We start from the raw sequence: 15,703 nt of genomic DNA, 5'->3' as shown, positions 1-15,703 counted from the left end.
CCAAAACATTGGCACTCTAGCACCAAAACAGTGCGAAGAGAAGAAGTGGTTCTTGCACGGGCACGTATTGGACACACATATCTGACCCACCTTCATCTGCTCAGAGGCGAAGATCCTCCTCAATGTCCATACTGTTCAGAAAATTTAACAGTCAAACATATTCTGATTGACTGCCCTCACTATCAACAGGGGCCCCGGGTGCCAAGCGTTCCGTGGCCAAGCGATTCTAGTGCGTTTTCCAAAGCGTTTTTCTACAGAGAACATTTGAGCGAACAGTTTCTATTGTAGTTTGAAAAACCGTTTTCTTGATTTCTATTGCATAGTAGCTCTCTCGCACTACAAGAAGTAGGCAGAAGCCCAGAAAGGGAAACCACCTTTCTGTTTTTTTCTATTAGTACTAACTTACTAACTCAGCCGCTTGGTCACCTCGTGGCACTGCTCCTGCCTCCCCGTGGCGGGGCCGGAAACCTGGGCGGTAAAGATAAACCCCCAGGGCCAAAAGGAGCTATCATGGATTCAAACAATTTTCCACCCTTAGAGCCTTCAAGCTCAAGACATGAATCCTCTCATGATATTAATCAACCAAAAAGGCTTCGAACTGAAGCACAGCGTCCAGACATCCCTAATTTTCTTGTGATACACTCTCTGTCCACGCAGCCCGTGGGCAAGTTATCACCATTTATGATTCAAAGACATCTAGAATCTATTGCAGGATCACCAAAAATGGTGAAGCGACTACAATCAGGAGATCTCCTGGTTGAAACAGCCACATCCAAACATTCTGAGTGGCTATTAAAAACAACTACATTTGGTGGATTACCAGTGTCTGTCACTCCTCACAATACCTTAAATTCATCTAAAGGAGTCATCACAGAATGGGACTTAATTACAGTGTCTGAGGAGGAATTAGTCCAAGAACTTAGCCATCAAAAGGTAATCGCTGCTAAAAGAATTATGACAAAAAAAGATGGAAATCTCATTCCAACTCGTTCCATCATTTTAACTTTTAGTACTCCTGATTTGCCTTCCTCAGTAAAAGCTGGATATTTAAATTGTCGAATTCGTCCATACATCCCAAATCCTCTTCGCTGTTTCAAATGCCAAAAATATGGCCATTCACAGCAGGCATGCAGAGGTGACGCCATCTGTCCTATTTGTGGAGCAAAAGATCATACACAGGCAGATTGTCCAGCCGCAATTCCCATTTGCCCCAACTGCAAAGGCAATCACCCCGCCTTTTCTAAATCATGTGAGATGTGGAAAACAGGTAGGACAATCCAAAAATACAAAGTAGAACATAAAGTCACATATCCTGAGGCACGCAGACAAATAATGTTGACCATGCCAAGTCCATCATATGCCTCTCGAACTCGCAGTTTTCATACAACTGCAATTCAAACAGATGTCTCAATACCGCCCAACGTCTCGCTAGCTAATTGGGTTAAAACAACCTTATCAACCACTGGAAAAGAAAATTCTAAAACAAAAACCAGCCATGCCACCAACACCCCAATTAGTATCCCAACTGATACTGTGACAGTCTCAAATGATGCAGAAAGATTGAAACCCAATAAAGACTCTAAGGAAACTGATCCACCAACCAACACTATGGAAGTGGATATACACCAAAATGATGAAGACCCTTTTCTAGAACTCCATGCCAATGACACTATGGATACTGGACGTCCATTATTCCCAAAAAAAGACCGAAAAAAATGCCCTGCACATAAAAAACAGTCAGATGAATCATCTTCAGCCAAACCAAAATAATGCCTAACATCATACAGTGGAATTGTAGAGGACTAAGCAGCCATTCGGATGACATAAGAGATTTAATCTCTCAGTTTAACCCCATAGGTATATGCCTACAGGAAACATTCTTGTCACCCCAAGTTTCGCCGAAATTCTCAAATTTTATGATATACAGACGAGACAGAAGCCCAGAGTCTCCTGCCCGTGGAGGAGTAGCCATTCTTGTAAATACTAACATACCGTCCAGACCGATCCAATTAAGAACCAGCCTAGAAGCTGTGGCAGCTCGGATTGCAGTTGGTATTTCAGTTACCATTGTTTCGATTTACATTCCACCATCTCTATCACTGGCCCAATCAGAACTTGACAACCTCATCGCACAACTTCCAACTCCAATTTGTCTTTTCGGTGACTTTAATGGCCACCATCCATTGTGGGGATCAGCTACAATGGACAGAAGAGGCAAGTTGATCGAGGAATTTATATATAATAATGACCTAAATTTATTAAACTCTGGATCTCCTACCTACATCCACCTACCTACAGGATCTACTTCTCAAATTGACTTGTCAGTTTGCTCACCTTCCATCTTTCCAATCATGACATGGTCTGTATTAACTGATCCTTTTAGCAGTGACCACTTTCCGATCATTTGCTCCTTACAAACAGGAGTAACACCAAATCCTGATAAACGATCCTCTTGGAAGTTTAAAAAGGCGAACTGGGATGGCTATTCTGCTCAAATACTTCTAGACAGATCTTACGTTAAAAAAGAACCTATTGATGATGTAAATACTTACATCACCAATCAGATTCTGACTGCAGCAAATACTTACATTCCAAAATCCAAGACATATCACAATCACCGAAATCACTGGTGGAATGCAGATTGCTTCACTGCCAAACAGGAAAAAAACCGAGCTTGGAATAATTTCCGTAAGAATCCCACCACTAATAACCTCATTGCTTATAAAAGGTTTAAAGCAAAAGCAAGGCAGATTAGACGGAAAGCGAAACGAGACTCGTGGATCGCTTTTGCCTCAACAATCACAAAAGACACCGACACACGCCTCATTTGGAAAAAAATACAGGCACTAAATGGGAAATTCGCTCGTATGCCCTCTCCAATACTTCATTGGAAAGGGAAAGACCTATCTACAGCTGAAGAAGTTGCTAATGCACTTGCTGAATCATTTGCTACAATCTCTGCTTCTGCCTCCTATGGGTCCACATTTCAGAACATCAAAACTAGTGCAGAACGATATAAAATCAACTTTTTCACGAACCGTTCTTTCCCGTACAACCAACCCTTTACATTCATAGAACTTCAAGAATCGTTAAACAGATCTTCAAACAGTGCTGCAGGCCCAGATGGAGTTCATTATGTTATGCTGAAACATTTAATTCAAGAAGATTTGAGTACCATGTTAATCTTTTATAATCGGATATTCTCCGAAAATGCCTATCCTTCCTCCTGGCGTCATTCTTTCATTATTGCTTTACCAAAACCAGGAAAAGATCATTCCTGTGTTGAAAACTATAGGCCAATATCTCTTACGAGCTGCCTGGGTAAAGTTTTCGAAAGAATGGTTCACACTAGGCTTACTTACATCCTGGAGTCACAAAATCTCCTTCCAGATCATCAGTATGGCTTTCGGAAGAATAGATCAACGCTGGACGTGCTTATCAAAGCCGAATCTCATATCCGCAATGCCTTTGTCATGAAACAACATCTTGTCATGGTCAACCTAGATCTTGAAAAGGCATTTGACACTACATGGCGTCATGGGATTATTATGGACCTTTACCACTTGGGGCTTAGGGGCCATTTGCCGAAAATAATTCAAAATTTTCTGCAATTGCGTTCTTTTCAGGTCCGATATAAAAATGTACTCTCTGCATTTCACATTCAGGAAGAAGGAGTCCCGCAGGGATCGATACTTAGTCCAACACTATTTTCAATCCGAGTTAGCAGCATAACACGAGACATCTCAAAAACTGTTGAAACTTACATGTACGCAGATGACCTTACAATTTCTTGTCGATCTCAAAGTATGAACACCATCGAACGGCAGCTCCAACTTGCTATTACCAAAATACAATCGTGGACTTCACGGAATGGCTACAAACTATCAGAAAAGAAATGCACTCTCACCCACTTTTGCAAGAAACGAACTCTCCATCCCGATCCGGAATTACAAATAAACAATATTCCAATCCCGCTTGTAAGTACCATTAAATTCCTTGGAGTGATATTAGATAGCAAGCTGAATTTTCAAGCTCACATCTCTCATTTAAGAAATACATGTCTAAAGCATCTGAATATACTGCGATCAGTCTCGGCTATGTCATGGGGCGCTGATCGGTATACACTATTGCACCTTTATAGAACTTTAATCCGGTCACGGCTAGATTATTGTTGTCCGGTGTATGACTCTGCCAGGAGCACTACTTTACAACGTCTAAATATTGTCCAGCACAGTGCTCTCAGGACTGCGTTGGGCGCTTTTAAGACTTCTCCAATCCAGAGTCTCTATATCGAAGCACACGATCCTCCATTACATCTTCGTAGGAAATCATTATTGCTCCACTATGCTGCTAAGATCCAGAGTCTTCCATCTCACCCCAGTTGGGAGTATCTTTATAATACTCGGTGGGATTTGATATATGACAGCAAGCCAAATGAAAACAGACCTGCTTCACTAAGGATTAAAGAGCTTTCTCAGAGTTGGAATATCAATTTAAGCGATATTTTTCAGAACACAACTGCTCCTGTTCCACCTTGGACATACGTTTCTTCCTCCCACGATACACATTTTTTGGAGTGGGGAAAGAATACTGTACCTTCCTTTAATATCAGGCAGTTGCACTTAGCTCACACTACTCTGAACTCCCATGCCTGTAAAGTCTATACTGACGGATCCAAAACAGCTACTGCGGTTGGTGCAGCTGCAGTTTTTCCTTCTCTAACGGTTACAGCTTCACTACCATTAGTCTGCAGCGTCTTCACAGCCGAATTATATGCCATCAAATTAGCACTCAGTAAAATTATTGAACTTTCCATCTCACCTGTCATAATTTACACTGACTCGCTCAGTGCTGTTTCTGCCATAAGGAAGAATTTTTCATCTTCTCATCCTACCTTGAAACACATTCATTCTCAGCTATTTTCCTGCAGTGTGTCTAATCAATCAATCAGTTTTTGCTGGATCCCTGGCCATTCTGGTATTCCGGGAAATGAAAGTGCGGATCTTGCAGCTAAAAATCCTCATCCAGCTGGCCCAGAACATCTTCAGGTTCCTTACACTGATTATAAGCCTGTTATTCGCAAAGCAAGTTATGACAATTGGTCACAGATCTGGAAAAGTAACACCAACAATAAACTTTACCAGATAAAGCAAGAACCAAAGCTGTGGCTCTCAGGCTTTCGACAAAACAGACGAGAGGAAGTAGTACTGGCAAGACTCAGAATTGGACACACTCATCATACTCATCTGTTCCTGCTACTGGGAGAAGATCCACCCCAGTGTTCATCCTGTGACAGTCAACTTACTGTTAGGCATTTCCTCTTCGATTGTCCCCTATATTCAACCATACGGTCAAACACTTTTCAGTCAGTCTCTAGGCTGAACCTCTCACATGATTTAACTCATATCCTGGGAAATGAAGCAAACATAAATGAACTTGTAATATTTTTAAAACGTATTGGACTATATAGGAGTATTTAATTTAACACCAACAGTGCTATATTTCGACTAAATAAACTATGAACAGACACAATTTGGCCTCAGTAGCCCTTGTGTCGTTAAGCTAAATAACAACAACAACTATCAACAGGACAGAACATCCGTCCTGAGTTCCTTGAGAAATCTACGAGAACCAATGACATTGCAACATATTATTGGAGATGATGCAAACATCAACGAGTTTCTCTGTTATCTGAAAATAATTGGATTTTATGATAAATTTTAAATATCTCTGTAAACGCAACCAAGTTGTTACGCCTAAATTATGTTTTTAGCTTTTTCATGTGAATAGGTGCATTATAGCCACAGCAGCTTATGCGCCGATAAACGCCCATAACACACACACACGCTTCTCTTGTGTTAATCCCTCAGCTTACCTCAACAAATTAAGCTTGCTGATTCCCAGGGAAACACAGATATCACTCAACTGGGTACGTGTTGCTTGCACCTCTGGCCTTTAGGCAATTACAGTCGAATCCGGTTATTTGGGACACATCGGGACTAGTGCATTTTGGCCCGATTAAGCGGCTGCCACAATTATCTGAAGTTTCACCTAAATAGTTAAATGCTTTACAATTGGTTCACTGTACAATCAAATCACGTCATGATGGACTCGCGTAGTAAAGTACCGTTCATTATACAATGTGTAGTAAGTGCTGGTCATTGTGATCATGTTTTGAATTGAATTTTAATTCTATTAAACAATGATTCTAATTACCAAAAATAGGAAGAATATTATCCACAGGCTATAAAAGTAAATCTATATTAAGCACAGATTTATCCTTTATTACCTTACCAATTAAAAAATTGAATGATACGTGAAAATCGGAAGAATATACGTGATAATAGGAATAATTAATACGTACTGTAATATGTACATACTAACTAGTTTTGTATGCAATAAAGAGTTCTTCTAGTTGACATTTCTGTTCACTGACATTTGTGGGCGGGGGTTAAAATTTAGAACAGTAAAAAGATAAGCAATCAATAACAAAGAACACGCCACACACAAATTGCAAGTAACACAATATGTGCAAGTGATAATGGAGTAACAAGTTACGAAGCTTTAAAAATAGGAATGAAGAGAAGCTTCTGAAAATTAAATTTTTTATATGATTGAAGATTCCATGGAAGTGTAAACACATTTCACCATAATATCCCACAGAATTCCAGCTGTCTGTATTATCGCAAATTCAATAAAATCGAGTTTATGATAGATTTCACTAACAGAAAAGCCCAATAAACAGGTGACTGCTAATTGTTTTTATTGTTTTATGGTTGTGACCTCCAGAAATCCGTGGTATGGTCGGAGACAATCGTAGGTTAATCTCCAGTGCTGTGGTCTCCTGCCCCAATTAAGCGAAGTAAACCCTGGCAATTTTCTCGATTGGGTTCCGTTTTTTAAGATTTGCCCCAAATAAACTGCTGCCCTGATTAACTGGTGGTCCAAATAACCGGAATCCACTGTATTACCACTACTGTTGTTGTAAAACACAAGAATTCGTGGCCCCGGGTGCCAAGCGTATTTCGAGGCCAAGCGATATTCTTGCGATATATAGAGAACTCTTGTAAAGTGATTGAAGTTATTTCCTTTTAAGTTCCTACATTTCTATCATCAGCTTTTCTTTAAACCTAGTTCTATACTTGAAAACCACTAGTTAGAACACAGAAAGGAAACACACCTTTCTTTTTCCTATATTTCTTGTTCTATTAATCAACTAACACTTCAACCGCTTGGCCTCCGAGCAGCACTGTTCCTGCCTCCCCGTGGCGGGGCCGGTAATCTGGGGGAAAAGTTATCCCCCAGGGCTAAAAGGAGCAACGATGGATAAAAGTGACTATCCACCTCTAGAGCCTTCAAACACAAGGCTAGATAAACCAAACGATGAAGACCTGAATCAACCAAAAAGGCTCCGAAGGGAAGTGCAGTGCAATGAAATGCCAAACTTTCTGGTCATACACTCTCTCTCCTACCAACCTGCCGGAAAATTATCACCATTCGTCATCCAAAGATTTCTGGAATCGATTGCTGGAACACCAAAAATGGTTAAACGACTGCAATCCGGAGACCTATTAATTGAAACAGCCAACTCCAAACATTCCGAGTGGCTGCTCAAAACAACGACATTCGGTGGCCTGCCAGTAACTATTACTCCACACAACACCTTAAATTCCTCAAAAGGCGTTATAACCGAATGGGACCTACTTACAATATCAGAAGAGGGAATTAGTTCAAGAACTGAGTAATCAAAAAGTAACCAACGCCAAACGCATAATGACTAAAAAAGATGGAAATCTCTCCCAACTAGGTCAATCATTTTAACCTTCAGTACCCCAGATTTGCCATCCTCAGTAAAAGCTGGCTATTTAAACTGCCGAATTCGGGCTTATATTCCTAATCCCATTCGTTGTTTTAAATGTCAAAAATATGGACATTCCCAACAAGCATGCAGAGGAGAAGCTATTTGTCATATTTGTGGTTCCAAGGAACATACACAAGCAGACTGTTCAGCCTCAAGTCCCATTTGCCCCAACTGCAAAGAAAGTCACCCAGCATTTTCAAAATCCTGAAATGTGGAAAACAGGGAAGAAAATTCAAAAATATAAAATTGAACACAAAGTCACATACCCTGAGGCACGCAGACAGGTTATGTTGACCATGCCCCGTCGTTCATATGCATCTCACACTCGAAGCTTTATTACAACAGCAGTACAAACAGATGTATCAATACCCCCCAGCACATCTATAGCTAATTGGGTTAAAAATACATTATCTAATTCAGGAAAAGAGACACATCAAACTAAAACCAGTGAGTCGACCAACACTCCAATCAGCATCCCAACTGATACTCGGACAGTCTCGCATGATAAAGAAAAATTAAAGACTACCAAAGACAACAAGAAACCTGAATCATCCACCAATAGTATGGAAGTAGATGTACACTCAGATCTTGAGGAACCCATACTAGAACTTCATGCAAATGACACTATGGATACTGGGCACCCCAGCTTCCCAAAAAAAGACCGGAAAAAGTGCTCAAACAAAAAACAGTCTGATGAATCATCCTCAACTAAACCTAAATGAAGCACAGTATCTTACAGTGGAATTGCAGAGGTTTTCGTTGCAACACTGACGATATTAAATACCTAATTAACCGATATGCTCCAGTTGCTTTCTGTCTACAGGAAACTTACCTGACCTCACAAATTTCTCCTTCGATAAAGAACTATTGCCTTTATCGAAGAGATCGAAATACCGCTAATGCTGCCCATGGTGGTGTAGCAATTCTAGTAAACTCGAAGATCCCAACTAGACATATCCCACTCCAAACTGAAATAGAAGCTGTTGCTGTTCGCATAACTCTCCATAATGCAATAACACCAAAGGGAGTGAGACAAACTCCAGAAAGTGGAAGGAGAAGGTTAGGCAGAGCAGAGTTAAAATGTTAAGTTAAGATGTAGCAGGAGGTCTGTCATGTCAGTTGAGTAGCTGGTTATAGCAAGTTGAGACTGGAAACCAGTGGCCCGAAAGATGGAGCCAAGTTGAGACTGGAAAACAGTGGCCCGAAAGATGGAGCTAAGTTGAGACTGGAAAACAGTGGCCCGAAAGATGGAGCCAAGAAGTTGAGAATGGAAACCAATGGCCCGAATAAGTGGAGCCAAGTTGAGACTGGTAACCAGTGGCCCGAAAGATGGAGCCAAGTTGAGACTGGAAACCAGTGGCCTGAAAGATGGAGCCAAGTTGAGACTGGAAACCAGTGGCCTGAAAGATGGAGCCAAGTTGAGACTGGAAACCAGTGGCCCGAAAGATGGAGCCAAGAAGCTGAGAATGGAAAGCAGTGGCCCGGATAGGTAGGAGCCTTGTTGAGCCCAAAAGTAGCAGCCTTGTAGAGCTAAGTCCTGCGAACGCAGTAGGGAAGAGTCCTAATGTAGACACTTGATGAAGGTCCCCCTTATGAAGACACCTGACCATTTAAAGAGTGTAACTTTGTAACCAGTGTGTGGTGCAAAGAGAAAGGTGGAATAACAATGGTGTAAAAGAGTCAGGTAGATAGGAAGAAACGGAATATGTATTAAGTACCTTGGTGTTGAAACAGTGCTTGTTTGTTTGTTTGTTATTTGGTTTTTAGGAGCATTAGCAACTAAGGCCATATTGCTCCGGGATATGCGGTGGTCATTCCCTGACCTTTCCGCATCCTCCATATTTGGTGGTGACGGGCTCGAACCCCGGTTTAATCAAGAAGCGTGTGCTACGCACTGCTGCTCCTTCCCACCTGGCTACGGAGGCGCGCAATTGAAACAGTGCAGTTCCATTCTTAGTGTGATTTGTTATAATTTAATTGTAAATATTTGTGCATTCCAAAGGGTAATCAGAATGAGTATAAGTCCTTTTGGTATTGTTAATGTAGAGTTAATGTATATTAAGGAGTGAATAAATAGATGTACAGTGGTTAAATTCCAGGGAAAGTGTTGGAGAATAGAGAAAAAATTTACACAGGTATAAATTTTTTTTGGGAAAGGAGCGTCGATTGTAAGATTTGAAAATCTTACAAAAATAAAATATTTTTTTTAGACTTTGGAAGTTAGTTTTCCTTTTGGATTCTTGCCGTTAGTAGGATAATATGGTAATGTCCGCAGTTTCAATAACAAGAATTATTCAGTAAGAATTGTAAAGTTAGTGGGTAGTAGTAATGAAAAACAGAGCCATTAGCATAACTTCCGTTGTAAGCAGGGAATAGACGGTGAATACTACGGCAAAAGCAGCAAGTGGTTTTGCGAGACAAACAAGTTAATGTTTATGCTAGGTCAAAATGTAGGGCAATTTACTTCAGTCGCAGACCGGAAATCGGTTCTTAAGAAACACACACAAGTTTCCAAAAATAGATGCTGTGGTCACTAATGTCACTTTCGTGGTTTTAGAACGCTATGGAGACAAGGTGTTATATGAGAGGGATAATGTTGTTTTTTTGGCACTCCGGATGGCTGCAGATCCAACGGGTTGAAAATAGGGGTGTATATTGATCACGTGCTACTGGGCTGGCGGAATAAGGGGTTTTCCAACAAATGGAATGATATGGAATCCGAAAGTAAATGTAATATTGGTAGAAGTCACTGGGAAATGGGCGTGGTGAAATCGGCGGTAAAGGGAAGGAAAAAGGCAGTGAGAGGATGAGTCAAGGAGAGAGTTTAGATTTTGGTCGGTGAGAAGGAATGGGTTAGTAGTCGAGAAAGTCAGAGTTCTTTTTTTTTTGAGTGGAACATAGTCAATGTTGGCTCTTTGAGACATCTAGGAGTTGGGAAGAAATATGTGAAGGACAAACGAGTCTGTCACAAAGAAAAAGGTGAAATCAAATCTGCCGAAAAAAAGGCCAAGATTCCTGAAATCTTGGAAAGCACAGTGCAGGATCGGATGGAATCGGAACCCCGACCGACACAAGAGAGTAGCCATTCCGAAACAGGAGAGGTGCATCAAGCGGCCTGAATAAAATGGAACCGAAACCTACCTGGCAGCCCTACTACCAGTGCCAAATTCTTCGAGAACAGTAAGACGCCACCCCAGAAGGTGAAATAAGCTGTACCTGATAGGAAGGATGAAAGATGACGCCCGCCGAGTTCTACAAGTAAGTCGCTAGTTTGTAGTACATAGTACCTTCACACACACACCAAGAACTGTAGAAACCCAGTAAATTTGGTCAGCAGGACTTTAGAAATACCTAAATGTAAAGATAGTTTAGGGAAGAATCAGGAAGGAAGAACATTAAAAAGAGGGAAATTTATTAGATATAAGATATTTAGAATGTTGGATATATGATAACGTAGAAAGGGATAGAATGGAATTGATGTTAATCAGTAATTGTTTCTTATGATGGTATTTAAATGAAGCAGTATTAAACATATGTAGAAAGGGATAGAATGAAATTGAGATTTTTACTAATGGTATTTAATTGATGCAGCACTAAGTATATGTAGAAAGGAATGGAATGGAATTGATATTTCTTGTTTAACTGATGCAGTATTACACATGTAGAAAGGGATAGAATGGAATGGATATTGTTTTACTAATGGTATTTAATTGATGCAGCACTAAGTATATGTAGAAAGGAATGGAATTGATATTTCTTGTTTAACTGATGCAGTATTACACATGTAGAAAGGGATAGAATGGAATGGATATTGTTTTACTAATGGTATTTAATTGATGTATTATTAAGTATTTCTAGATAGAATGGGATTGATATTTCTTGTTGATGGTATTTAATTGAGGCTGTATTAAGTATTTCTAGAATAGAATGGGATTGATATTAGCTTGTTAATGATTTTTACTAATGTATGAATATGATATATATATATATATACACATGTAGGTGAGACCAAATCATGTTGTCATATGCACGAAACCAATTATTATTTGGTTTTAATTATGCTCATGTAAATATGTCTAATAAACTGATTTTTTGTATACAACATTTGTGTTTTTGTTGTTCTAAGTAAAAGCCTATCCAAAGGGAACTTAACCATTAAGGAGCTTTCCCCTTGAACTTAGAATTTTCTGTGAAGTAATAGTTAGATGCGCAAGTGGGGAGTATTCTAAAGGGGAGTTGTTTATTATAAAAGGATATATAAATAGAAATAATAAATTAAATATAATCAATAACCCCCCCCCCCACAGTATCATGGGAGATTTAAATGGACACCATCCCATGTGGGGATCCCGTCACCAAGACAAACGTGGTAAATCGATTGAGAAATTATTGGAAGAGCAAAATCTCTCTCTCCTTAATACTGGAATTGAGACATACATCCATTTGCCCACTGGAACAGCCTCTGCAATTGACATTTCCATATGTTCATCTGTCCTATATCCACTGATTGAATGGACAATCTTGAAAAATCCTCTTAATAGCTACCATTTTCCAGTGGTCTGCAAAATATTAATAAATGATGTTACACATCACAATGGTCAAAAAAGATGGAGGTTTCATAAAGCTGACTGGACAAAATATAAAACAATCGCAGCAGTGGACGAACAATTAATCACCACTCAGCCCATAGACAATGCTACAGCTCATGTCACAAACCAAATTTTAATAGCAGCTGAAGCTACAGTTCCTCGGTCATCTGGAAAATATCATAAACATGACACAGCGTGGTGGAATGAAGAATGCAGGATAGCCAAAAGAGAGAAGAATAAGGCTTGGAATCTCTTCCGAAAGTATCCCATTTCCATCAACCTCATAAATTTTAAAAAAGCTAGAGCCAGAGCTAGATATATCCAGCGTAAAAGTAGAAAGGATTCATGGATATGATTCGCCTCCACAATTAATAAAAATACAGATACCTGTGTCATATGGAACAAAATCAGAAGACTTAATGGGAAATTTCTTTCAGTTCCAACTCCACTAATAATCTGGAATGGACAGGAAATAACTAACTCCAAGGAAATCGCAAACTTACTTGCAACTACTTTTGCAAATATATCAGCAGTATTGGCCTATACCCCATCCTTTCAGAAAACGAAAACTGTAGCTGAAAAATACAGACTAAACTTTAATACCAGCCAAAAACTCCCATATAACCAACCTTTCAACATAGAAGAATTGCAAAAAGCTCTGGCTAAGTCTAGGAAGAGTGCAGCAGGACCTGATGGAGTTCACTATGGAATGATCCAACAACTTAATCAAAAATCTCTAAAGGCTTTGCTTATGCTATACAATAGAATTTGCATGGAAAACTACTATCCAAATTCCTGGCTTCACTCGCTTGTAATTGCCTTTCCTAAACCTGGCAAAGATCATACGATTCCCACAAATTATCGTCCAATAGCACTAACAAGTTGCCTTGGGAAAATCCTCGAGAAAATGGTGAACAACAAATTAACCTGGTTTTTAGAAACATATAATGTACTTAACATAAATCAATACGGCTTTCGTAAAAATAGATCATCTCTAGATTCCATGATAAAAGCAGAAACAAATATCCGAAATGCTTTTCTAAGGAATGAGCATCTAATAATGTTCAGTCTCGACATAGAAAAGGCCTTTGATACTACCTGGCGATACGGCATTCTTAAAGATGTCCACAGCATTGGTTTGCGAGGCAACTTACCACTCTTAGTAAAAAATTTCCTGAAAGTCAGAACCTTCCAAGTAAAATATCAAAACAATCTGTCACAAATATATACTCAGGAAGAAGGAGTTCCTCAGGGCTCAGTACTGAGTGCAACCTTGTTTTCAATCAAAATAAATTCTATTACAAAAGACCTGCCAAAAACAGTGGAAACATTCCTATATGCAGATGATGTTACTATTTCGTGCCATTCACAAAACATGAACATGATTGAAAGGCAGTTACAAAGCGCAGTGAAAAAAATAGAATTATGGACTAAAAACAATGGCTATAGAATATCACAACAAAAAACAATGGCCATACATTTCTGTAGAAAGCGAAAAATGCACCCAGATCCAGAAATAAGACTAGAAAACCAGCTGATACCTCTAGCAAACAGTATACGTTTCCTTGGCCTCATTCTAGATAAAAAACTTAACTTTTTGGATCACATCAAATGCCTCCGAACAACCCGTCAAAAAAAAATAAATATTCTCAGAGTTCTTTCTGCAATGAAGTGGGGAGCCGATCGGTTCACACTTCTTCACCTATACCATGCTATAATCAGATCAAGACTAGATTATGGAGCCCCTGTGTATAGTTCGTGTAGACCAAGTGTCATCAAATGGCTCGATTCCATACATCATAGTGCCTTACGAATCTCCTTAGGGGCATACAGAACTTCACCAGTCCAAAGCTGATATGCAGAGACCCACGAGCCCTCACTATATCTCCGGAGGCAAATACTGCTATTAAACTATGCAATTAAAATCCGAAGTCTTCCTCATCATCCTACTTGGCAGTATCTTTTTAACCCACAGTGGGAAATTCTCTACAACAATAAATCTACAGTAAATAAACCAGCTGGAATACGACTAAAAGAAATAGTTTCAAAATGGGGCCTAAGCTTTGACAACATACATGAGGATAAAAGCATAAGTTTTCCACCATGGTTCACTTTCACGCCTAACTGTGACACTTATTTCCAACAATGGGGAAAAAGCACTCTGGCAAATGTCAACATAAAACAGATGCATGCAGCCCACTCATCACAGTTCTCTGAATACCTTCATATATATACAGATGGCTCTAAAACAGACACCAGAGTTGGTGCTGCTGCCGACCGGGCTAGCCGAGTGGGTAAAGTACCTGCCCGGCAACCCAAAGGTCGCGGGTTCGATTCCCGCCTCGGGCTTGGATCAAAGTACTTCAAAAACCTTGGGAGGTGCAATATGGCCACAGAAGCCGATGCGCCAACAACTACCAAATCAAAAAAAAAAAAAAAAAAAAAAAGTTGGTGCTGCAGTGGTCTTTCCACACACTGTTATCTCACAGCAACTCCCAAACCAATGCAGCAGCTATTCGCCCTACTAATGGCCTTAAAATACATAGCATCTTCCCCGCATCTGAAACATCTCATATACACAGATTCATTGAGTGCAATACATGCTCTGCAACAAAGGCAGACTCCATCGCATCCCATTGTTTATCAGATACAAACTCATCTTGTGAAACTCAAAAGTAAAATGAGGCAAGTAAAATTCTGTTGGATTCCAGGACATGCAGGCATTGAAGGTAATGAAAGAGCCGATAGAGCAGCAAAGAATCCTACAAACACAAACCTAAGGCTTTACAAAGTTCCACATTTCGATTACAGGCCTATTATAAAACAAATTCTCCATACACAGTGGTCACAAATGTGGCAAAATGAATCAAACAATAAACTGTTTCAAATAAAACATGAACTTCAGCCATGGAAATCGAGTCTTCATAAAAATCGGCACGAAGAAGTCATTTTAACCAGACTGCACATTGGACATACTCATCACACGCACTTTCACTTACTCACCAAAGCAAACCCCCCAGAATGTTTTCACTGTTCTTGTCAACTCACTGTAAAACATTTCCTTATAGAATGTCCACAATACCACATGGCGCGACAATCAGCCTTCCATCTCCCTATAAATTTCCAAGATTCTCTGACCTTATCACAAATCTTAGGCGATAACTCCAACATTGAAAATATATTCACTTATTTAAAATTAATAGGATATTTTGACCAGATATAAATCATATTTAAGAAATATAAACTTCCTTGT

General features: G+C 39.7%; 1 protein-coding gene across 1 annotated transcript in view; it reads left to right on the top strand.

Moving 5' to 3' along the window:
- LOC150085797 (TBC1 domain family member 12-like) overlaps positions 1 to 15,703 on the top strand; it is a 458,606-nt gene that overhangs the window by 123,773 nt on the left and 319,130 nt on the right. The gene's annotated exons all lie outside the window — the stretch shown is intronic.

This window comes from Mastigoproctus giganteus, chromosome 5 (genome assembly GCF_048544385.1).
Source record: "Mastigoproctus giganteus isolate SK-2022 chromosome 5, ASM4854438v1, whole genome shotgun sequence".
NCBI classification, from domain to species: domain Eukaryota; kingdom Metazoa; phylum Arthropoda; class Arachnida; order Uropygi; family Thelyphonidae; genus Mastigoproctus; species Mastigoproctus giganteus.
The sequence above is the reverse complement of the archived record's forward strand: the minus strand, read 5'-3'. Positions and strand labels throughout refer to the sequence as shown.